This window comes from Aphelocoma coerulescens, chromosome 7 (genome assembly GCF_041296385.1).
Source record: "Aphelocoma coerulescens isolate FSJ_1873_10779 chromosome 7, UR_Acoe_1.0, whole genome shotgun sequence".
Taxonomy (NCBI): Eukaryota; Metazoa; Chordata; class Aves; order Passeriformes; family Corvidae; genus Aphelocoma; species Aphelocoma coerulescens.
Window position 1 is genome coordinate 16545904 of NC_091021.1, and position 26294 is coordinate 16572197.

Genomic DNA, 26294 nt, shown 5'->3' on the forward strand with positions numbered 1-26294 from the left:
CTGGGAAGAGATTGGACCAACTGGGTGGGGGAAACGGGTATCTTGAGCTCCCTGGGACACTTCCCAGTCCAACAACAGAGGGAAAGGTTTGGTAAGGGCAGTATGTTGTGCTCCCTGCTCTGAGTTACTGCCATGGGCAGGACACCAGGCTCAGCAGACCTAATGCACCACATCCAGCCTGTGCTCATCTTTCATGTCTAGGGGAGGAAAAAAGGGGAGAAAAAAATATTTTCAAAGTCATTATCTATATTTTTCAAAGGATGCTGTCTTAAACATTTTTTCCCCCACAGATCATCCTAGTTCCCAAGGCCTGGGAATAGCTCCTACTATACAGAATAAGAGACATAACTGTAGAAATCTTGTACTTATTTATCCACAACTGGTCAGAAAGCTCTCATATAGTGTTTGTCTAGCTGGATTTGCATGTACTTGCAACCATGTTTGGCAAAATAACTTTCTTAGCCTCCATTATTTCCACAGTGGGTGGCTCCTTCCATGTGTGTCACATTTTCAGGCATATTCCCCTATCCAAGGAAAGCACTCCAGTTCTCTAACATAAGAAAGCGAATTTTACCACTGAGAAGACTTGAACAAGAAGGCCGTCGGAAAGGCCCATATCACTGATAACTGACTATCAAGATGTTCTGCATCCCAAAACACTGCCACTAGCACTTAACACAACAACAAGGTCAACAACGTCCTGCCATTATCATTCAGGGGCTTTCAACTTTCACAAAACATACTCAGAGGCATTTTCAATTTCATAATGACACTTTAACATGCACAGTATAAATAGATATGACAACATTGTTATTTAAGCCTGGAGGAAGAGACAAGGGGAGTCATATTTCTCTATTATATATTATTATGCACTCTGAAACATTAATGAAACAAGTGTGACATTAGTGGACTGTATTCAGAAGATAAATAACATGAAAATTAAAGATTTGTCCTTACAACTACTACTATTGGAATTGTGTTAATTTTCTGAAGAGCTGTGTGAGCAAATGATGGGTTAGAACTTGCACTAATTCAGTGTTACAAAGAAAAAAGGTAACTCTTGTGGGTCTTTTCTATTTGCATTCTGTTTTCAATTATGAGCTAATGTTTCAAAGACACTTTTCCTTGTACAGTATTTATGTGCAGGTCTTGAAGTTTACTGCACACACAGCTCCTCATCTATCTCAGGAGGGCTCAAGGAGGACGCTGCTTGAGCCCCTCAAGTTGCAGGGCAGAGATATTACAGACTCACAGGCTCTGGCTGCACTTGTGCATTCACAGTGATGGCCAATAAAACAAGTATATTTTTAAGGACTTGGTACTACATATCAAAGTAGGAATACAGGAGGACGCCCAACATAAATAAATGCATATTGTAAACGATCAAATTATTTTAAAAGCCTTTTTGCTCTCATATCAAACTGACATTTCATAAAATACACTAGCACCAAAATGAACAGCATTCTCTAGACACTCTGTACAGAGTCAAGAGAAAAAGCATTTGTGGTCTCTTTTACTTAGACTAAAGGATGACCTAAATTAACACTGAGTTAAAGATAACAAAAAGACCTCCAGCAGTAAGCAGCTGAACATAAATGTGATTGTTTTGATTACTGTCATCATGATTTCTCAGAAGGAAGCAGCTCAGCCTTCACCTGCAATTCTATTAGGACTGATTCTCATCCTAAGAGGGGACATTTATTACTGCTGGGTGTATTTTCATGCTCAAGATGGGATACTAAAAATTTTCTTTCATGACGACATCTGATTCATTTGTGTAACATAATTCCCTCAGTTGCCAAGATTCCATCCACACCTCCAACTTCACTGTTAACAACCGCCGTAAGATTTTATCTGTGGAATTGGCCGAGCCGAGAAGATGTGCTGGCTGTCACAAACTCAATCAAACAGAGTTCATTAAGTATTCCTCCTCCCTCTGCTCACTGACTTTGACAAATCAGGGAGCACTGTTCCCATTCAGAGTTTCTTATTCCCATGAAAGATGCTTACAAATTTGGATTTTCCAGAACAAGCTCAATAAAATATGGGCAGGATTCTATTGATAAACTTGCATGAATAAAACTGGTGACCAAACTGCAGGCATCCTCCTCTCTCTTTTCAGGAATCACACATTTATGAAACAGAGGATTTAAGCACCACCACCAAAGCAGAAAAAGGAATAGAAGAGTTCACTTCATATTTTGCTGGCAGTGAATACCTAAATGTAGAATCACAGAATGGTTTGGGTAGAAAGGGACCTTAAAGACCATCTAGTTCCAACCCTCTGCCATGAGCAGGGACACCTTCCACTGGACCTGACTAAGCTGCTAAGAGCCCCATCCAACCTGGCCTTGACCACTGCCAGGGATGGGGCAGCCACAGCTTCTCCGGACAATCTGTTCCAGTGCCTCACCACCCTCATAGTGAAGGATTTCTTCCTTGTATCTGACCTTAACCCACCCTCTATCAGTTGAAAACCATTACTCCTTGTCCTGTCAACACACCCTTGTAAAAAGACTCCCTTTAGGTAATGACAGGTGCTATAAAGTCTCCCTGGAGCCTTCTCTTCTCCAGGATGAAAAACTCCAGCTCTCTCAGCCTGTCTTCATAGGAGATGTGCTCCAGCCCTCACAATTTGTGTCAGAAGTTGCAATTCGAGTCCTCAGGTTTTTCTGAACTTCTAATGCCATACAACCCAAGGTCTGAATTTCAGCATCTCCTTTTTTAAGCTTCCTTTTGCCTACTGATTTCTTAGTTACTGAAAAATCTCCTAACATTATCTGGCAGTAACATCAAGGCATAAGAATAGTCCTGAAAACTATACCTCATGCAAGATTAATGCCAGAAGTATAAACAATAAAATGCTACTATATTAAAAACCATAAAAGATACCATAAAGATAGAAATTGAGATGAAATTTCTCCCTCTGCTCCTTGTTACCATTCACAAATTATAAACTCAGGTAAGGGCAACTCAGTATTTGTGAATTCATTAAAATAAAAAACATTGATTCTGAGTCATCTACCATTTAGACAGCAAAAATATATTGTGATATATTTATACATAAGTGTTATTCCCAAAAAAATTTTAGCACCAGTCATAATACTGTCATTATCACAAATAAATATACCTTGAGAAAGTTTCTAACTCAGAAAACTGAATTAAAGCACCCAAGTTCTACTCAAAAGTGAGACTTAGTGTTTTTCCATTGAAACTTTTCCTCAGTATGTATATTGCCACAGAATGAACAAGGAAACTGAACTTAGCCACTTTTTTTTTAAGGCACTTTAGGACAATTTCACACCCCAACATTGTAAAGTATTTTGTTACCCTTGACATTTATTTTATCTCAATACTGACTTTCAATTTCTGTTGCAATTTCTTTTTCTTCCTTGAGAGGAGAAATCACTCCAGCTGTAAGGACAACAGCAATTTTCTTAAGTAACTCACTTTTTCAGTGTTCTTCAGTCCTTCACAATAGCTGGTAAGTCAGCATTTAGGCAACTATGTGTCAGTAACATCAGCCAAGATGCCCAAAGCCATTTACACAGAAGAGAAACTCCCCTGCCACATGCAATACCTGTTCCAAAATTAATCAACACCAGGAAATAGCAGAAAATAATTCTTGAAAGACTACCAAGCAAATACACTAAGGAAGTAAAAAGGACTTGTAAGGTTAATTGCATTACTGCTACATAGCAGTAGCAATGACACCTGACAAATATGTTGTGGGACAGTTTCCCAACTATAAAAATTCTAAAAGACAGCTTAAAAAGGAGCTGGGGAAAAGCACTGTGGATATTCAGTTGGAAATTGCAGTGTTCTGGAAAGAAAATTTCAAATTCATCCTCATTTTCTCTGATTTTTAACAAGCATCCTGAAACAGGAAAATTGCATCCATTTTACAAAGCAGGGCTTTGTAAATTTGGAAAACTTAGGAGAGTTACTTTCCTTTTTTTTTTTAAGTCTCTACAGCTGTCCAGGGCAGTTGTCTCCACTTCCCCACCACTCCAGTAGACCCTCAGAAGACAAAAGGCTATGTAGAGTAGAAGTCTATAGTAGAAGCTTGAAATCTACAGTCCATTCCTTTCAAATATTTATGTTTTAGCCTTTGAAATTATTTGTAAAATGTCTATTCTTTCTTATAATATTTTCATCTATAAAAATTAAATGGGAGACCAAACCCACCAAAGTACCAGTACTTAAACACTGATAAATGCCAGTGACTATAAAGATAATATGAGCCATCACATTTCCGAGTAAGCAAAAATCTAAGCCATGATAGGGATCATTTTCAGTTTCCTACAAAGTTTAATTTCCTCAAATAAAACATTCACCCCCTTAAACTGAACAAAGGTTTTAAAAACACACCACAGTTGCATCATTATTTGATTATTTAATTCATAAGTACAAGCAGTGGTTGGCAACAAGAATGACAAGCACTAAGTACACACCATACAAAATATAAAGACAAATTAAAATCAGCTGTCTGAGAAGCACACACAAGTCTGAGAATACTGGAAGCTTCACACTTCCTCATTTATCTTTTAATGGAAAAATTTGACATTAGCTGAAAAAGTATTGATTTTCTGTGCTGTAACCTGTGGGCAACTAAAGATTTGAAATTCATTTTTGCAGCATACCGAGATTGCTTAAAAAGAAAAATTTCAAAGAGGTCTGCTTGAATTACTTTCCAGGTCCCACAATACATACAGACATTTATTTCTGTTGAGACTTGTCCTTCTAAATGAGAAACTCACCTTTGGAAGTTGCACCATTACGTTTAAATCTGCTTCAGCATGGTTGAGATGTATAACCCACCCTGACAGAAACACCAACCTAAAGTGCAAAAATATTTCACTTGCTGGCATTAAGCAATGGCACCTTACACTGCTTCTAGGCATAAGAACTGGTAGAAAAATAACGTATTTTCCTTGGTATGCTTACACTGTGACTATCCAGGCCTTCTGTTCTCCAATGTTTTTTCCTTTTATACCCCACAGCCCCTGGAAGTACCCCCCCCAGGACCTCCTGAGATCCTAAGGACCTCAGGAGAAGCACACAGGAGTGGCAGCTGGAGAGAACAAGGCATGGAGCATGATCAGCCTGGCCAAGGGGACATGGCTGTGTCCCCAGGAGGAGCAGTGAGCCTGGGCACACGACTGGAGTTCCAAGAGGAGTGAATTAATGGGTGGGGAGTGACCTGTGGAGGAGAGACAGAATGATAAAGAGGGCAAGAGCTGCAGAAGTTGTCTCAGCACTGGAAGGCAAAAATGATGAACACATGCCTGGTGCATTTGGCTTTAAAAAATTGGTTTCAAAATAAGTTTGTACTCATTACATTGCTTTATAAGAAACTAAATTTCACCTCCAAACAGATTTAGCCAATGTTGGTGGTTTTCTCAGTGTTATATCACACAGCTATGACACATTTTTCATGGCAAACTATCCAAGAACCAGCCAAGAAAGCAGAACTATGTAACTATGTGTTTCTCAAGATATCTGCAGCCTAAAGAGCAGTTTGTTTCCACTAGTTTTCAGCATGGGAATGCTGCCATAGATGTTGAAGTATAAAATTGCTGAAGCTGCCATACCCTTCACAAGCATGTTCTGTGTTTCTCAGCACTGAGCACAGTGCCCACAGCCAAACAAAGCAGAACAGAAAACAAAAACACAGAGCTTACCTTTGAACCTATGCAGTGGTGTCAAAAAACGAAAATTCTTTGTTATGAGATACTGCCCTTTTTCTAGAGAGAGCTATGAGCCTAATGTACATCAATCACTGCCTAAATAGTTCTGGTTTACTATATGTAAAACCCCTTCAACTGATGTAAACTAGCATACTTCTGTTCCCCTTAAGGGAAATTCACCATGTTTATCAAGTTATTTTTAGTATCTACCTGTTTTTTATACAGCATTATTATTCCTTACTGCATCTTTGAAATTATTTTTACTGACTTGCTACAAAAACACATGTTAAAAAGAATGAAGAAAATGTAGAAGATTCTAAAGTCAATGTATTTATACTTTAGAAAAGAATTCTGTGTAACTTTAAAATAATTCAAATAGTCACTAGTATATAGAATAACAAAGAGATACAGCACAGGTTTATGACTGGTATTTGATAGCTTTATGCAAAATGATTGAGCTAATGTGCTCACAAAGTTTAGAAAGCATAGAAATCTGAAAACACTGAATAAATATTTAAAAATGCTGAAGAACATTGAGGGGGAAATCCAATAATGAATATATCAGAAGGTAATTACACCAGAAATACCATAAAGCGGCAGGGAATAATAGTATCTCCGTGCCTTTGCACCACAAGCTGGCAGACAAGGGCCAGTACAGCTCTGGGCTGGGCAGGCAGCAGGAATCAGAGCTGGAGGCAACAATCCTTCCTTCCCTGCCCCGTGCACTGCCCTCGTACAGTGTGTTAACAGTCTGAGTAACATTCCAACTATTAGAATGTGCACATGTCAGAGAGGACAAGTGGATATTTGGATCTATAAAGGTCAGAAAACTGGGAGAAAAATGAGGCACTCAGGAAGGCACAAAACATCAGGAGAACTATGAGCAGTGATCTGTTGTTACACAGCCTCTGCAGAACCCGTCTAGGCATCCCAACTGGAAACCTAAAACCTAAGGCTATTAAGAAAAATATCACAGCTTTAGGAAAGGCCACGTGATTACAACACGGCCTTTTATCCAAACTTAGTCTTTGTAGATTAATGTTACATTATTTTGGCCAAAACACTTTGAAAACCCAAAGAAATTGATTAATAGGAATTCATAAATTTTAAAGGCAAAAAATCTGACACTCCTCTTCCTAATGTAGCTCACGAAATTTAAATATGTAGCAGGCAGACAGACACAGCAGCTCTTATGGAAAGGGTAGGAGCTATGAACCCAAGCTGCCATGTCACTGCTACATTTCAGAGCATCTGCAGATCCAACCACAACCGGTGCATCACCAGAAATGGAAATTAAAAAGCATATCATTGATTTCTTCTGAAGCTGTTTCTATCCCTTAAACTCACAGATACTGCACAACCACATGGAGCTATTGAAGAGTCCTGTAAGGGTTGGTCAGCTGGGCTAATTTTAACCCTCATTTCTGACTTGGTTTGAGGCCTCCCCCACTAAACCTCAATCCATATCAAAAGAAAGCACAACCATTATTGTATTCATCAGAGACAGAAGCCAATCTTGTTATTAATTGTAAGCTCTATCACAAAACAGTATTTATGGTGACTGGGCAAGAGACAGAGTTTGCAGCTACTAAAGAAAATACCTTGGTTTGGTTTTTTAAAGATTATTTTGCATTGCAAATAGTAATTGCATTGCATTACATGTCACTGAATACTGTAAACTGACCATGGGTTTTATATGGAGGCTACGCTACCAATTATTAGCAGAACCGAGAAAAGCCTGCTCAGTGGAACAGCATATAATTTACATTTGGCTTCCCACAGCATATTTGCACACCCACACAATATAGGTCACAGTTAAGGAGAGTTAGAGAACTCTTGTTTTTTTCCCCTTCAGTCAGAGAATGCATTATTTTTGCCCATGATTATGTCACCCAAGAATATTAAACTAGGTAGCAACTATGACCTGCCCATTCTTCCTAGTAGTTACACAGAGAACAGAGTTGTCAGGCACAAGTGAATGTGGAAAGACAACTTGTATTTAGCTGACAAGAAGGGGGGGGAAAGGAGATGGATTTTATGCATTCTTCAACCATTCCACAGAAAGAAAAAGAATTTGTCTGGCTACAGAGCTGACCAATACTTTACATCCAGACTCATCGTCTGACTACTCTACAGCTCTACTTCATATCATTCCTATCCTTCTGGTTTTGGCAAACATCTTATGAAGCTAGTTCTCCAGAAACAGCATAAACCCCAGAAACACAGACTTTAAACAGAAAAGCAACATAACTACTTACCAGAAGGATGTATATGTCATGCTCACATTGGGGTCAGAGGGACCTCAAGATGACTCAAAACCTACTGCTCCTTTCAGATCTCAACAAGCTGTTTTATGCTGAAGCTTCTTCCTTTTAACTAAGTATTATTTCCATCATTACCCACTACCTTCTCACCCAGCTGACCCACTCTACTCTGAAAGAAACATTTGTCATTGACATAACCACTCCAGCTTCCCATTTTCAAGATGAAAGTCCCTTTATCTGGTCCATTTCTTGCCTTTTCTGTAGCTCTCCATCTGTGATTCTGCCTTTCCATTTTCCCTAGATCTATCCTTACCAGGTGACAACACAGCTAACTGGCTCCCTAAATATAAACATATAAAAGAAAATAAGTTGCTCTCCACCATTTTCCATTAAAATAAATTTAAGAAATTTTATCTTGTGGCCAAAATCTCAGAAATTATAATCTAAAAAGATGAGCCACAGTCTCTCCGGGTTAATTTCTCTCCCACTTCTCCTATAACACTGCCATTTCTTTCCAAACAAGGTTGAATTTGATTTTCAAAGGCAGAAGGGAGAAACAGTTAAACGCTGTTTTCCTGAACAAGATCAAAAGTGTGTCAGGCATCCTCGAGTAGGTCAGCTATAAAAATCCTCATAAAGTAGAAGTGGGGGCAAGAGTGCACTTGCAGTTCCACTGCAGATGCAGGTTGACCACACACAGGACAGAGACAGTAACAGCAGAGGTGAAATGGGAAGAAGAATCATCAGCCTGGAACCATTCCTGTAGGATGTTAACAGAAACTTCTCTTGACCCAAATTCCATTTAACATCACCTTATTCATACTGGGTTTGTCACAGGGGAAGAGGTTGGGGTAGCAGCAAGAATTGACAGATACCACTGCATCACATAATCTGAATAAAACGAAGTTGTGTTTTATGAAGCAGGATGAATGTGGCATTTCGATTCCAGCTTGTCTATTCCATGATGCACACAAATCAAGGTCCAGGTGACTCTGCCACAAGAGACCCAGATGAACAGAATGCTCACTCCAGCTGCTCAGTGTGTCCAAGTGCTCACCCGTGGCTTGGACCTCACACCAAGCTGTTCCCTTCCAGCTCAACCTTCCAAGTGGCAGAAGTATGTGCCTGTCCCTTGTCATGCTCCCCCCCCCCTCCCCACACCTGGCTACTGCTTTAATTCCTTTCTCATTTATTTTTTATTCCTTTCTCATTTAAACCATCAGCATGAGCCATGGAAGTCTCACCAATTCCACTGCCCATATCTAAGGTCAATTAGCAGCCACCACCAAGGTTCCTGTAACCGTTTGGTCTCCCACCACAAACACATTACAGGAAACAGGAAGTTAGGAACTGCTACAGAACAAAGTTCTTCTACTGTTTGTTCATTTTCCAAGATTGATCAGGTCAGCTGCCGCTGGACAGATGTAGCCAAGGCCTCCTCTGTCTGAGCAGGCAGGCTTCACTCCATGGCACAGGTTTCATTCAGACTCTTCTTTGGGCAACCCGAGCTTGTTACATTTCTCAACAGAAAACCTGTCAGTTCATCATCTGAAAAAGTGTATCACATTCCAAGATAAGGCTTCTTGAAATCGATCTGCAGATCATTCTTAGATAAATGTTACCTACTTTGGGTTGACAATACCAGATATAGGCCCTACTGTACTGATGTAAATGATCCAATCATTTTAATACCCTTGCATCCTTCACAACCATAATTCACTAATTTAATTGGGAATAACATAGGCTCTAGAAAAGCCTCGTACCAATAGAACAGCATTTGCATTAGAGAGTGGGACTACATTTGATACCACATAGAGATCTGTTAATCCAGCTTTTAAGTAGAGAATCCACCAGGACATTTGCATCTCTGCTAGAAATGTGTAAATCAATAGGGACTAAGCATGATTTTTGTGATTTTCACTAATTTCATGAGAACCGAAAAGTACTGAGGGGTTTATGTAGTTTATAGGCTAGAATCATTTCCATTTCTCAATTTCCACTGAAAAAAAAAAAGGGAAAATAAAACTATTTCAGCAGCGTTATGAATGTAAGCAGTCAGATCACACTGTGAGAGATCATAACCAAGACTGCTATCTGCTAAATTCTGGGTAAATTCAGCTTATCCACCTGATTCTCAGCATCCCAAAATAAGGAGGAAAAGATTTGTTGGAATGGGAAGAGGGTCTAAATTCAAAAAATGTAAAATATTTGATTGAGCAAAACAGAACCTTTAAGATATGCCCAGGGACAGCACTCTGACAGAAATACAGATATCATCCTCCAGCAAGAAGACAGCAAGAAAACCAAGTTTCACAGAGGGAAATTAGGTTTTTGGTAGAAAACCTAATCTTTGAATCTAGCACGACACCTGCTAGTTAGAATTCTTGCAATTTTGTATTAAACTCACAAGCAACTAGAGACTTCCTTTCTTTACACCTCAAACTAATCTATCCATTTTCTCCTTTAAGAGAAGTGCTCTCAACTAGTATTAAAATATATTCCCCTTTAAGGAACTGGAAAAAAAATAAAAAAAGGAAATTATTTAACTTGGTTTCAAAATGCAGCTGCTCTGTCTGCTACAGTGAGGCATTTCTAAGAATCATTATAAAGCTCTCCTAATTTAACCATATTACAACTGCCATACATTTCAGACCCATCCTCTTACTCTTCTTCAATCTCCAACTTACTCTCCCTACTCTTCCTTCAAAGCTTCTCTTTTTAAAGTTATAGGTAACAAGTAAGGACATACAATCTTTTTTGGTTTCTGAGTTGGTGATGGAGGGGCTCACATTGAAATCATTTAAGCAACCAGTCTGCAGCTTTCTCAGAAAGACAAGCTTGGAAATTCACCATCTCTCTACCTGCTGCTACCACCCATAACTCTATATAGCCCTCAGCACAGACACATTTCACTTGGAACCAGTTTATAAACTACCTGGAAATGCCATAGGATTAATACATATATGCCAGAAAAAAATAATAATTCTGAGTTTCTGAGCACTATCTATTTTTCACTGTTAATAGAAAATTAACAATTTTCTGGGTTTCACCTATAATGACAAAACAAAATTATAAAATAATTTAGGTTGGAAGGGCCCTTTAGATATCACTTGGGTCAAATCCCATTTAAAAAGGAAAAACAGCAAAAAAACCAACCCTGTTTTTTCCTTATTTAACAATTGTATTTTGGTATTGTTCATTTTTTTCCTCCCTTAATCTTAGCAAGTCTATGCAGCCCAGAAGTTTCCCTAAAAGACACAAGTCTGACTGTCTACACAGGGTAATTTTTGTGGTTTTTTCACATTTAGCTGTTCTCCCTTTCGCTGCTTTATCAGCTGTCAGCACCAAAAGGTTCTTCCATCCTTTTTCAACTCTTTTGAAAGGAACAACACCAAAAGAAACAAGACACACTAGAAACACCATTTACTAGGACATATACAGCACTGGCATTTAAAAAACTTCCTCCGTGTCTGTATTCTGACTTACAAGAAATAGCTGAAAGTTGTCGGTTTGTATTTACAGCTCAGAAAATCATAGTATGGAGATGGTGAAATTAATTCCAAACATAATAACACCATTCATAGCATAAACTCTACTAGTAGGGCCTAAAACAACAGCCATAGGATATGGGGTAATGGTTTTAAGTTAAAAGAGGGTAGATTTCAATTAGATATAAGGAATAAGTTTTTTTAAGATGATAGTAACAAAACACTGGAACAGTGAGGTAGTAGATACGCCATGCCTGGAAACATCCAGGCCAGGCTGAATGGGGCTCTGAGCAACCTGATCTAGCTGAAGAATGTCCCTGTTCATTGCAAGAGGCTGGACTAGCAGACCTGTCAAGGTTCCTTCCAACCCAAACCATTCTGTGACTCTGTAATTACATATTCCTCTATATTTCATAACATTACAACCAAACACAGCTCATGTTACCTGGCCCCTCATTATATAGCTTTCTTTTCACTAGATTTGTGGAAGCTGGAGTTTCCTTCATATGACCAAAGCCATATTTTAAATTTGCCAGAAATCCAACATCCCTCAAACGGCCTGAGGATGTTTACTTTCATTTGTGTACTGTACCTGTTGCTGCTTCCTTCAACACGTGTAAGGTTGATATGGCAAATTCAACACACAAACAGCCCCCCCTCCCCAAAAAAAAAAGTAAGCATTTACTTTAGTATTCCACTGTGAAGGATTTTTTTTCATCTCATTAAACTTAGCTCAAGAAAGAAACACAAGCCTGAAGGAAATTCTTGGAGAAATTCCTTTTTGAAGTATAATTGCCCAGAGTAACATTTCCCATGAAAATTATCTACAGAAACTGCTGCCTTTTCCCATACCAGGAGAGTCAAAAGCTTCAAAACCAGAAAGCAGTTAGTTACAAGGAAAAAAAACTCCCAGAAATCTCTGGGAATTGTTTGAATTCTTCATTGTTTTAAAAAAAAAATTAGAAAATGCAGGAGTAATGTACAAGTATTTGCTACCCTACACATGAGGCAGAGGGGCTAATTAAACCATCAGGACAGGCTCATTGTATACACACACATTACAAATATAAACACACATCCTTAGCAGTGAAGCACTAGCAATTCCTTCCCATCTCCCACTGCAGTGACAGCAGGTTCCCTAGCGTGGCACAGGCACAGGAGGCTGACTAAAGTCCCTTAAGAAATACAGCCCTCCTGAGACAAAGCCGCATGGTAAAGAAGCATAAATTCTCAGGATTCTGAATGATTATATTAAAAAAAAAAAAAAAAAAAAAAAATTCCAAACCCTTGCTAATATCACATGTATTTGGAGAAACAAGAGCAAAACCATTCACTTCTGTCACACTAAGAACATCAGTAGACCACAGCTCAGCTGAAATGTCCAGCACCCAGGGGTACACACATACACATATCACACACACCTGTGCCAGAGGACTAAAGGAAAATGAAGCAGTAGTATGAACACTCTCTGCTTTCATCTCCAGAGCAGACTGGAGGAAGAAGTAGCAAAGGAGAGCAGTCCCACGTCCACCACCATTTGCAATAGATCAGGAGGCCAGGGATTCCCCTATTACAGGTCACAGAGCTTTACCTTTCCATAGCCATGGTGGCTTTGTAATAGTGTCCAAATGGCTGCTCAGATGCACAGTAACTCTCACACCTGTGAGTAAAGTTATGCTTTGGATGGTTGTATAAAAAACACATCCAAGCATATAAATAGGCAGAGTACAGCCCTCCAACACCAGCACTTGGAAAAAAACCCACACGTGCTCCTACAAGTATATGCGAACCAGTGTTCACAATGCAGACATTTAAGAATAAGCTCCCAGAATGGGCTAAGAACAAAAAATTGCCAGCAATAAGCAAGGCTGCAGACAAGGCCCCCAACAGTATAGCTCCAAGCACTATGGAGGATCTGGGAACACAATAGCAAATTAATGGAAAAAAAGCAATCTTGATGAACTACAGTACAACAAAAGGTACCTCTTTCAGCCCACAGTAGCAAGGGGAAATGTTTAGGGAGACTTCAGTAACAAACCCTCCAATATTGTTTTCCAGATATATATCCTGCCATGCACTTGGAAAGAAAAGGCTGTTTAAATATAAACCCTTTAGGGTTTTCAAATAATCAGTGTTGTACACATCTCTGTTAATTTATCTAAGATGGAAAGAAAAGATAAAGTAGTCTTCTTGTGTAGTTTTTAAACAAAAACAAAAGAAAACCCTATTTATTATATATACATAGAAATGCTTCACTAAACATATAAGATCCATAACAACGACATCTGCTTAACCTCTAAAGGTCAAGGTCATGTCATTTACACCAAGATAAAAATGTCTAATTAGCGTATCTATGGCTGTACAGGCAAAGGCTGGTTATTAGAAAAGAACTATTATAAACCAAACACAATTACACTGCACAGAAACCATTAGATATTTGATGAGATTTTAATCTTTGAGCTGGTATTATTCTGCAAGTTAATCATCTAGAGAAAAGAAAATCTGTTAAGAATGCAATTAAATGTACTAGTTCCATTAAAATTGAGCTGATATAGTTAATTGTAGTCCTAAAATAGCAATTTCCTCACACCTTCACTAAGCATTTTTTTCATCTACTGAGTAATAGTCTATTTAAGGAACACTTTTCACTTAAACTCTCAAATAAGATTTGTGAATACTTTTGTTCTGTCACGCTACCCCGTACAAGTTGCACTGACGTTTGCTATTCGACCTTGGCTTCCTAGTTTGCTCTGAGAAATCCAGCAAGGTCTTTTGTTTCAGTTACTGCTAGTCCACGGTACCTGCATTGCTGAAGCTTTCGGGAAGAAAATCACCAATGTATCCTCCCAGCACACGCCGGCAATTAGAAACTGACATGAAATGACGAGCCAATGGCAAAACTCACGTCATACAGTCATTTTAAGCATCAGCACTTCTGGCAAACACATGATTTCCAAACATTAGTTTTAATGAACCCATACATCTTCAAAGTACTTGGAAAGGATTTGCAGCCTTGCTAGCAAATTGGGAATACAGGCCGTTCCTGCCTTTTTTTAAGCGAAACAGAATGAAAACAAAAAGGATCCTAAGAGTACATCAACTTGGCGATAGATAATCTGCAACTGAATCTCACAGACCACAGAGTTTATTGGAGCATTTTAAATTGCTCTGCAGGGAAGGGCGAAAAAATCACGACTTCGGGGAGCGCCGGGGAAGCCGGGGCTGCCACGGGCGCATCTCGCTGCGCGGATGCCGTTACGTAACCCCGGCCCGGCCCCCCCGGTCCTGATGCTCCGGCTGCGCCCCGGGGCCGCAGAGCCACGGCCGGGCCGGGCCGGGCCGGGCCACAGCCCCAGCCCCAGCTCCAGCTCCAGCCCCAGCCCCAGCCCCAGCCCCAGCTCCAGCCCCAGCCCCAGCCCCAGCTCCAGCCCCAGCCCCAGCTCCAGCTCCAGCTCCAGCTCCAGCTCCAGCCCCAGCTCCAGCCCCAGCTCCAGCCCCATCTCCAGCCCGCCGCCACCGCGCCCCGGCCCGCTCCCGCCTCCCCCGGCGGCACCGCCGCGCCCCGCCGCGGCACCGGCCCCGCGCATTGCCCGCGGGCCCGCCGAGCCCCGGCTCCACCGCCCCCCGACCGGGGGCTCCCCGCACAGCCCGTCCCGCCGCTCCGGCCCCGCACCCGCGGCCCCAGCGCCGCCGCTCAGCGCCCACCTCCTGGCCGGCATCCGCGGCGCATCCCCGCTGCGGCCCGGGAGGCTGCGCCCCGCCGCTCCCGCTCCCTCCCGCCGCAGGTCCCCGCCCGCCTGACGGAGAGAAGGAGGGAGGGGGCGGGCAGCCGCCGCCGCAGCCCCGCCGCGCCGCCCCCCGCCCCCGCCCGCCGGCCAAGGTGCCCTCCGCGGCCGTACCCACCTGCGGCGGGCAGCCCGCGCCTGCCCCCGCGGCAGCGGGACAGGCCCGGGACAGGTGCCGGGGACAGGTGCCGGGACCGGGCTGAGGAGGGGCTGGCGGCGCAGGGATGCTCAGCCGAGCGCGGCCGCGGGCCTCTGCACGAAGCGGCGGGGCGGTGCCGGGGCTCGGCACGGCACCTCGCCGTCCCTCCCGCAGCCGGCCCCGGTGCGCCAAGCAGAGCCCCGAGTCGGGGTGCTGCCGGCTTGTCGGAGAAACTGGGCAGCAGCGGGCGCCGCGTAACGGGTTTCGGTCATGACATCGGGTCTGGAACTGAACGGGAAAGCACGTGGGCGACAGCGGGGCTGCGCTGGAGCGAGAGGGACCTCCGTGCCAGGGGCGGGAGGATGGTGTCAGACAAAGCGATGCCGCCGAGGGACAGAGCTGTCAGCAGCAGCCTAAGGGCCGTTCCCCACCCAGGCGTGGTGACACAAGCACGACACCCAGCCTTGCACCGTCACCCTCCCGCAGTGGTCACTGCGTTAGCTGATCAATCTTTGTCATCCGATAATGGGAGGTTGTAAAAAACACGTTACACGCGCCAGAAAGCTACCGTAGAAATTACTCCTTTGATTTAATTTGTATTACGTTTTGGGGGGGTTGGTTTTTTCGGTAGGTTGGTTTTTGGGGGATTTTTTTGTGCAGGGGTTTTGGGGGGCGAAGTTGTTTTTTCTTCCCTGTAGATCCTCCGTCACAGCTTTTACAACATCTTTGATAGCTTAACACACCTTTGGAAAGGGGAAGCTGGGCTGTCTTGTGTAGAGAATCTATGGAGTGGAACAGGTCACCCTGCTGTGGAGCAGACAGGTTGTAGACTCATCTGTCTGGTTAGTGACTTGCCTCTGGCACCCTGGTCCTTCTGCTAGGGCCCTGTCACTCCCTGTCCCTAGGGCTGGCACACTTCCTGCCCTCCAGAGATGGCTCTGAGGCCTCTCTTAGCAAACTGTACTCCTACTATTTACATTCCCCACCTCAGCCCTGCTCTCTGGTTTACGGTAACAAGATTGGAAATAGATTTTTGTCGTCCAAGAAAATCAGTTGAAATCCCTGGAGAACTAGATGCCATTGCCAGCAAATTTCAATAAGAGAATGGGGGAAAAGGGCAAATACCTCCAAAAAAAAAGTAGATTTACAGCATTCTATAAATAATCGAACCTACACTATTCATTAGGCAAAGACAAACAGGTTGTGTGATGCTGGTTTACATTTTCCCCATTTCTCAAACTAGCAGTTCCAGATCTGGCAGTATCATTGCGCAACAAAGGATCATTTTGGGGACCCTGGCATACAAAAGCCATAGTCATTTTCCTATTAAAGCAGAGACCTCTGTAGAAGGATCCCTTGACACAGTATTTTTTGTGTAACTTCTCAGATAAGCTTCTTGAAAAAAAAGCTTTATTCTTTCAGCTGAATCTGCAAGTCTCATTTTGAATGTGGTGGAATAAAGTTAGGAAATTCATTAAATAACACATTTTTTTTCTTTTTGGTGTTCAGGTTCCAAGAGCTGGAGGTGGAAAAACATTAAGCAGGACTTTGGTGGGTATCAGAGTAAGTTTTCATGAAAAATCCACAGAAAGATTAGGTAAGAATCCACATACATTATAGAACACATTTAAGATCAGATTATTAGAGAGGAATGCCTCTCCCCCAATTAAGGTGCGAATGACACAATATGCCAAAGTCAATAGTATGGATATTATTTAACAGTAAATGGGGGGGAGAAGGGGGCGGGAAAGAGAGAAAAACAGGAAAAAGGAAGCGGGGGGAGTGGGGAGGGAAGAGAATGACAGAGAGACATCACTGTGATAGAAAGATATCACCACCCGTGGATCCAGACAGCATCCCATTACTCCTCTTCTGGTCTTCTCAGTAGGGGGGGTCCCGTGAAATGTGGAGTTCAATGGGTTAATATGTTCAGGTGTCCATGGGAACACCCAAGCACATCCCCTCCATGAGAGGGGATGTTTTACACTATCTTTTGCAATACAGGATCTGTTGCAACATTGTGGCTCCTGTGCCGTCCTTTGGTGGAAGGCCTCAGAAATGAGTATGGGGGTGCTTCAGGGCTCTTTGATGGCTTATGATCCCTTCTAACACATGGCAGCTGCCTCTGACAGCAGCGCAGTTGAGCCAGTTATGCCCCATCACAAGGGGTGCACGTGTGTGAATGTGAATATCCCGTGTGGATGTGACCTTCCCCGAGGAGGGGCAGCAGGAATGTCACAACTGGGCTGGTTTGTATGAGGGAAGACAATTGGCGTGATAAAAACATCCTCCAGTCTCTGGAGAGTCTGCTTCTTATCCGGCTCAAAGCCCAGCTTGTAGGCTCCGAGGCTGGGTGTTCACCCCCTCTGTCTCGTGCAGAGCAGAGGCTTCACCACCACATCCCCAAAACCTCTCCTCCTCCACGGCAGTTGTGCGGGGAAGAGTGTGCAAACCTGGCCTCAGCAAATGAGTCTGTGGCTACGGCTCCCCCCACCAGACCCAGCCAGAGCTGATTTTCCAGCACAGATGCTGAGCTGGCTTTCCTTGTGGATACAATCTTCTACTCCAGTCTTGTTGAGATAATTGAAAAATAGTACCACCTTTATTTTATTTCGAGTTCCCATCAGGTGTCTTAACTCACAGTTCAATTTCCCAGATTCGGGTGAGGTGGGCTTCATGCTGCTCCTTTAGAGACTTTGCCATAGTGGGCAAAGTCCTTTGATGATCGTAGCAGTGCTTAACACAATTATGATTTTTAAGTCTCTTACAGACACTTAATAATACCAGGGATGTAACCACTTATTTTTCTCCTAAAAGAAATAAGTAACAGGGCAAGGAGATAGAGGTGTCTTAAGGTCACCATTCAACAACACCATTTCAGACAAGAGGTCACTCAACATCTGTGACATGAAAGAAATTCCAGAAAATGCTCTTGTTAATTAGCTAATTTGTTTCTGAACAACTTATTCTTTAATATTCTCTAATGATCTTGATACCAAATTCTTACATGGCTATTCCACAGATTGGTTTTTTTTCACTAATTTGCCTATACTTACACCAAAGAGAAACAAACAGCTTAATTTTTTTTTTTAAATGATACAGTTATGTTACATGGCTGGTGGATGACAAAGTGCTGTGTATGCACACAGGTACCCTCATCTTCTAAGGTCTAAATTATATAGAAGTGTTTCTTAGATAACTGTAGTCATTCCCATTCTTTAAATCAGGCAGCAGGAAAGTTTACTAAATATAAAATGAAATGTATGCTTACTAGCCCCACGCTGAGGATAAGCAGATCTATGGACATGAAAATATTTACTTACAGAACCTTAAGGAAATACTTTTATTTTCTCCTGTAATAAGCAATATTTTTGTTTCATTGCTGTCATTTATTGGTGGGGGGGGGGTACAACAGTATCATTAGGCAAGGCATAGGTAAAAGACACATTTTTAATTAAGATTTTTGTAAATTATACCTTGCCTTTTTTGCAAATTCATTGAATTATGAAAAACCGTGAGAGTGCAGTAGTAATAACCAGTGAACTGAAGTGCTTTGAAGAAAAAGCATGAAGTAGAGCAGCAGAGAGCGTTACGGAGTGCATGATAATAAACAAATTAGGCACAGAGAGAGTTTGTGAGGCAGGCTCATAGCAGGCAGAAGCTGTGAAAGGAGAAAGGCAGGCACCAGCAGATGGAAACTGGATGTGCCCTAGAGTAGGGGAGTGCCACAGGACTGAAGAGCCATCTCCAGGAATCAGAAAGCACAGCTGCCATTAGGACCGTGATCAGGTAACCAGATCAACACCCCCTTTCTTTTGACAGATACTGACCACCCAACACAACATTATTTACCTTCCTCTTTGAGTCCTCCTTAGGGCTGAATTGCTTAGAATACTTCTGGATGAGCACTGTTGCACCTAAATAGCCTAAAATTACTTGTGTGAAGACAACACAGTTTCCTGAAGATCCCAAATTACTCATGGTAGGCAAAATGAAAGGTGACTCTGAGCAGCTGTAGAAAGATCTGACAATAGTGAGCAATAGGACAATGAGATGGTGGCTGAAGGTCTATGTCAATAACTGGAAACTAATGTAAACAGTAATGAAAATAACCCTAACTAAACTTACATAATAATGGGCTATGAATTAGCCTTTATTACTTAGAGTCATTGTGAGTAGTTTTCTGCAAACATTGGTTTGCTACTCAGCAGTAGTCCAAAAGGCAAACAGTGTTAGAAATTGCTTCAAAAGCAGAAGAAAACAAAGCAGAAATGCTCATTACAACCCTACGTAAGTCTCTTTGCACTTGAGTGCCATGTACAATTCCAGTTCCTTCATATGAAAATGTGAAACTAGAAAATGCATGTATGCAGCCAAAAAAATATATGCAGAGGTATGGGAGTGCATCTGTGTGAGGAGATAATTTCTAGTTGAAGAGCAGACTGAGAAAGGATTGTCTTTTGATCTATAAAATCCCCAATGATACATAGGAGGCTGACAGGAAGCAATCACGTCGTGGTTTTCATCACACAAGACCTTGGGAAGACTCAGTAAATGATCAGGCAGAGGGTTTAAAACAACAATTGGTAAAAACTTTTTCATACAGAGTGTTATTAAATCAGATGGCTTGCTTCTATACTACACTGTAAAGCTGAAGAGAGAGGTTTTTAAACTGGGATTATGCAAATGAATGAAGGACAGCTGTAGGCACAACTATTTCCTTTGCCGTTTCTGCTGAAAAGGTGCCTGCCCACTGCCTGTTAAGAGTTGCCCAAGAAAGGACACTCTGTCTGCCCTGTTCTCCCTGACATCAGTTTCCAAGCAGTATAGAGAGCAGGATATCAGATTAAATGGACCTTTACAGAGTCCTGTACAGCCATTCAAATGGTTTATTCTTTTCTTTCTGTGCAGCTAGGTGTGAGAAACCAGAGACAAGCAGCATCCCTACATGTGAAAGCATACTCCTGCTTTTCCCCATCTTCCCTGGGAGTGAAATCAGTCTCTTAGTTCTTGTTCTTTCCATTTGGGTGTTCTTCCATTCCACTGAAGAGAATTTGGAAAAACTGTTTTTATCTTCTCAATATTTTGCTCTTCAGTTTCTGTAGTGATAGTCCCTGTGCACTGGTCTATTCATTTCAGCACCATTTTCTACCATCCTTTGTACAGGACTGAGGCACTACATAGCAAGAGAAGCATAGTAACATAAGATATGCATAGAGTATACCAAAAATACTTCCCATATCTATAGATCATCACAAAAAATAAAATCTAAACTATTCTTGGACATCCCTGAAGGAAAAAGGAAAATTATGTCTTCTCATTGAAGAAACTGGAAAGGGAAGTAGAAACACCCAGAGATGATTTAAAACTGAAGTTACAGATAAACTTAATAATAATTTACAAGAGCTTTATTTAAAATATCCCTATTAAATAAAAAAAATAAAAAAAATTAAAAAAAAACAACAGAAAAGCAAATCTGAAATGCAGTTTGTCATAACTCCAAGAATCCCTGAAGACAAACATAATAAATCAATCTCACATAAACAAACTCTGTATGGTTGATAGTATAGTTAACTATATCCACTCAAAGAAAGGCAAAGTTTGTTTCATACTTTACTTCAGCAGTGGGTAGTAGTCCCGTGGCCTCATTTTCAGCACAATGCACGACTTCTTTACTATGTAGACTGCAAAACCAAAGCAGTATAAACACTTTGAGCTATACATTTTAAACAACAGAGAAAAAAATCTCTGGTTGGAAGTGTTATAACTACAATCCTTATAACCCTGCTGGCTATTACCAGCCCTCTACTTTCTATTCTAGACTCAGTTCTTTCAAGCTTCAATATTTAAAGGACTTTTCTCTCAGTAATTCCCCTAGAATAGCATTAAAAGGGTCACAGTGGTAGCTTCCTCTGCAGTCTCTGAAAACTACCTAATTAATTTATTTTTCCAAAGCAACAGAGATTACCCAGCTTCAAACAGTTTCAGATGGTCTGCAGGATAAAATTCCAAGAATGCTGTTTTATATGGGCACCGAGGCTATTTTTGCCTTTAACCAGGCAAAGGATAAAACTTACTGTGATACCTGTTTATGGATAACCCATGTCTAAAATTCTGGCCATGATTTTAAGTAGCTTAGTTAGTATGTTGCCACAGAGAAGAAAAATTTTAATGTCCCCCAGCATTATTATAAGAAGTGAATTCAGAATAGAAGTGAATGTTGTGGACTTGATTAAAGTTTAAAAACCTCAGTGGGTCAAAGCATGCACTGTATGTTTTCACATGCCATTGCCTTTGATTTTGTTTTGCTGATTAAGCATAACTTCACTCCTGCTATCCTTAGATATAACAGACACATTAGAAAGGGGATTTAGTGTGCCCAGCATAAGGATAATCAGCATTCCGGTACTTAAAATAACTTTCAGCCATCTTGCAATTTTATTTCTGAAGCTGCTTATAATTTCAAGTTTAGAAAATATTTCCAGCATATATTTGCATTTCTGATGTTTTGATGTCCACATATCTGAACATGCTCTGTTAAAATTGCCCTGTATCTTTTAAAATGCCATCTGAAAAATGCATGCAGAACTTTCCAAGAACTTGGTCAGAAGAGCTGGAAGAATTCCCAGTGAAACTTCTATCGTCCCAAGCTCAGGATTTGTAAACACTTTCTCTAAATATAGAGTAGGGTCTGATCAGCAGTTAACTCTTCAGTCTTAATAAAGTCCTGCAGATACTGTGTATTAGATATTGCATGTTAACACTGGATTTGGATACCCCACACTTCATGTTGGACGAAGCTCTACCTTCCCAAGCCTCAGAGGCTGCAGAATTTCAAGAAAAATTCGTAATAAAAGAATAAAGGAATGGGAGCAGGCAGATGTATACTGTAGAGTAGATGAAATGAAAATCTTATTTCAATAATTTAATCTGACAGTGCCATGTATAGCTCAAAACAACAGCCCCACCATCTACAAGACAAGTGGACTGTACAGCAGTGAAGTGTTATTTTCAAGCTGGGATTTATGATGTTTACAAAGCACCAAGGCCCATCATCCCTCAAGCAGCTCCCCTCTAAAGCTTCCTTTAAAGCATTTCTAACCAAGTAGAGCAAGCAGCTGGACTGTGTTTTGCATTATATTCAGCTGCACACTTCTCTTCACCCTTGTAGCCAGCGGGGCTGCCTGGCACAGTGCTTTGGGCTCCACAGCTTCAGCTGCCAGAGCTGCCCAAGGCATCTGGGAAGTCCTGTTTTGAGTGTGACACAGCACCAGGCTGGCTGCAGGAGGCCTGATCCTGCCTGAAACTCAAGGTGCTGTGCTTGTCCCTGCTAAGAGCAGAGGCTGTGGATGAGGGACCTGACGTGAATTTGTGCTGCAAGTTGTTCAGCGAACTCCAGCCAGCAAGGAGTAGGTACAGAACCACCACACAGCAGAGGGAAGAACAAGAAATTACCCGAGATGAGTGAGCTCAACAGAGAGCACAGGAATTGGAAAACCTGTTTTATTTACTGCTTTAAAATACTGCTTTAAAAGTAATCCTGGTGCTATAACATTCACTATGTGCATACGACATATGCACGGTGCACAACAATCATTATTTCAAAATTAAACAGAAGTAAGACACAAAAGAGTGACGTTATTACAGACTGATCTAAGGGCTTCTGTGGTTCATTTGTGATAAGACATCCACCCAAGACTCTGAAGAGGGATTCCTTGTGGAACAGGGGCATATGATACCCCTGGAAAAACTGGACAACCCAGGGTTGCTGAGGACAAACCCCTGAACTGGCCCCTGGCTGCAGGCAGCCCTGAGAGTCCTTGGCAAAGTTATACACTGGTTGGCTCCCCCATGGATCAGGGGCCATCTAGAGGGACTGGGTGTGAATCTTTGCAAAGTAGATATAAGCTTGCATAGGTAAACAATAAAGGGAGCACGATGCTCAAATCGTATCGGTGTTCGTGTCGTTACTCTGGCCGGCTCTCCAGCACTCGGGACCCCCCCGCGAAAAGACTTCAAATCCCTACACACAGCCTAATCTTAAGGCATTTGGCTTCCAGAGCATCAAAATGCCCCCCATCTTTTCTGTCTTAAGAGCTGACTCATTTGAATTATCCTGCTTTTCCCCAATATCTAAATTGGATTTCCCCAAAGAATTCCCCACACACCTTACCTCCTATTAGACTGTTTCCTATTCTGTTTCTTGAAATCCACACTCCTTTATTTATAACCTTCCTTATTTTTCCTTTGTTTTGTCCCTATTTCCCCTGATTTTCTCCCTAATTCCTGCTCATTATTTTCCTCCTAATCTCTTCCAGAGAAATTGCAAGAATGCCAAGAAATGGTATAGAGAGGTATTCTGTATGCAGTGTTTTCAGGTATCACATAGGAAGTTTTCATACTGAGCATGACAATTTTAGAACTATTTGGTTAATCCTGCATTTGCAAAACTATGAAAGGCCTCTGGAACCGCAAGAAAAAAAATCAGAAACAGACACATGAGGCTTGTGCAAACAAAAATAGAGCATTTGTATTTAAAAACTAAAAGGCCATAAAAAATAGTTTAAAAAATGAGAGAAAATAGGCAAGTTAAACTAAGGTTCTGTCTTCTCTTAATTAAAATCAATTACTTGAATTTTTTTAATTATTAACTTATTTTAAAGTATGTTAAATAATGTTTGAAATTGATATGCCTATTGATAATTTTGTGAAAAAAAAAAAAAACAAAACAAACCACAACCTTTTGATTAAGAAATTATCTATACAGGTTAACTATTTTAAGAGCAGGTTAAGATTCAATAATGTCAGCTTTGGATGGAGGCTGCAGCCTCCATCTACACATCCAGAGCCCAGTGACCTCTGCTGGAACTGGGGGATTCCTGGAAGTGCTGTGGCATCATCCTTTGTCCCTTTGCTATCACTGTAAGTGAACTTGGCATTGTTACCCTCCCTCTCTGATATTTTTTTCTTAATTTTATTTTGGAGAAAAAATTTTGGAGAAATTTACCACTGTAACAGCAGTTCTAGTTTGACATTCTGTAAAAAAACTTCATCAGAATCTTTGATGAGGTTTTAAATGAATGTTTAACAAATACAATTTAAGTTCAGGGAAGTGGCATGGTGAGAATATGATATGAGTAGTTTTCCTGAATTAAAGCTGTGCACATAATTTCATGCTGTTTTCACCTTCAACAGCTTCCCCTTCTCACATGATTATTCCTTCTGTCTCTCATTTACTGCTACAGTAATTGGAAGAGTGGAGGTGCCTGGCATTGCAGACATTAGATGATGTCTCTGTAGAGAGCAGAAAAAACATGACAGAGTGCCCTGGGTCAGAAAAAGGACCACGAACAGGAAGAATGAGGAAGGACACAAAGGAAATCAGTTGCACTGTGCATTGCAAACCTGGGCTCTGCCCCCCCGTGAGCTTCTCTAGCAGTGGTTTGTGCCACCAAAGAAAGGTCTCAGGAGCACCAGGATGAGGGGAACTGCAATCACTGACTCACAGATCACATTCAGGATGCACAGCCCTCTTGAGAATGGCCTTTTCTCACTTCATGATCGGAAATACCTTAATGTAGACATTCAGGCAACATAAACAAATTCCTATCTTCCTGCAAGGTTCCTCTGCTGACCAAGTGGTTATGACTCAATAAATGGATAAAATTATTTCTACTGGACATAATTGAGTGTGATTTGTGAAATCTCTATTTTCTCATTTTCAAAAGGTACAGAAGTCTTGTTCAACACCAACAGAAACTATGGCTGATGAACACAGCTGAAATGTAAGTCACTTATAGGTAAGCATGCTAAATTCTACTTAGCAACATTAAAGCACTGATACTGCAAAACAACACACCAAAACCCTCATACAGTTTTGGTCAATTCACTCACCAGCATCAAAAAGAATGCATGACACAGGTTTTTTTCCAGTACAGGAACGTAATGCTCATTCTCACAGCAGACCGAGTTTTTACTTACCAACAAAAGGACCTAGAAAAGCAGCATGCCACTTAGCAGTAGTGCTATGCAACAATTAAACAGGGAGTGATTACTATCATATCCAATCAAAAATGTACTTACACAAAGTGTTACCTAGCCAAAGAATAGATCATGAATGTTTTCAGGAAATATGCGGAACTCTAAGGAGAGCAATAATGATTTTACTCTAAGTATCTTCTAGAAAACTTTACCAGAATACTAAAAATGATTCCACGTGAGTCACCTGACAGACTGATGCAGCAGTGACTGAAAACTAAACTCTACAGTGCCTTGAACTCTTAGAAATGAAAATGGGAACATTTCTTTTTTTTGAGCTCCAGCCCAATTCTCTTCAGCTGCAGACCTGACTGAACAAGCTGGCAAGGGAGTTCCACAGCCCACAGCAGGACTGCATACAGAGCACTGATCTTCCATGGCTAGGGGAGTGCAGTAGCCCACTATTCCCAGAGGCATGTAGGAACAAAAACAAGATTGAGAACAACTAGAAAATGGCATTGTTCTAATTTGTAACATCACTTCAAGCTGTAAAGGGTCTCTGTGTGTTGAATGTGTGTGTTGAATGCTCCCTCAAGCAGCTGTTAGGAGCAATTCCAACAATCCAAGGACTGTTCCTTCCCATCTTGGATGGCCAAACACCATCACCAGTTAGTTTTTGAGTGTTTACCCTCCTGGGGATGTTTATATCCCCTAAACACACAGGCATCCACCCCGTTAAACCAGGGATTTTGGCATAGGAGACTCATCGGGAGGCCAATTCTACCACACAAATGAGAAGCTGGGGGTTTTTTTCAACTGCCTACACAGGGACTCTCAGCATTTCACCTGCTACTGTGCAGATCCACCACAGCATACAGGTTCTGCAGCATGTGTCAGACCCTCTGTACAAGCATGGTGTCTCTCCACGTTCACAGAATAGGACTGATGCT

General features: G+C 41.5%; 1 protein-coding gene across 3 annotated transcripts in view; it reads right to left on the reverse strand.

The window, feature by feature from the left end:
- OSBPL6 (oxysterol binding protein like 6) overlaps positions 1 to 15218 on the reverse strand; it is a 91034-nt gene extending 75816 nt beyond the window's left edge. For 2 of the 3 annotated variants that reach the window (XM_069020552.1, XM_069020550.1), the window contains exon 1: positions 15148 to 15218. The gene's annotated coding sequence lies outside the window, so the exon portion shown is untranslated. The remainder of the gene's footprint in view (positions 1 to 15147) is intronic. The other variant, XM_069020551.1, reaches the window with a different exon arrangement.
- Positions 15219 to 26294: the final 11076 nt, after the last annotated feature.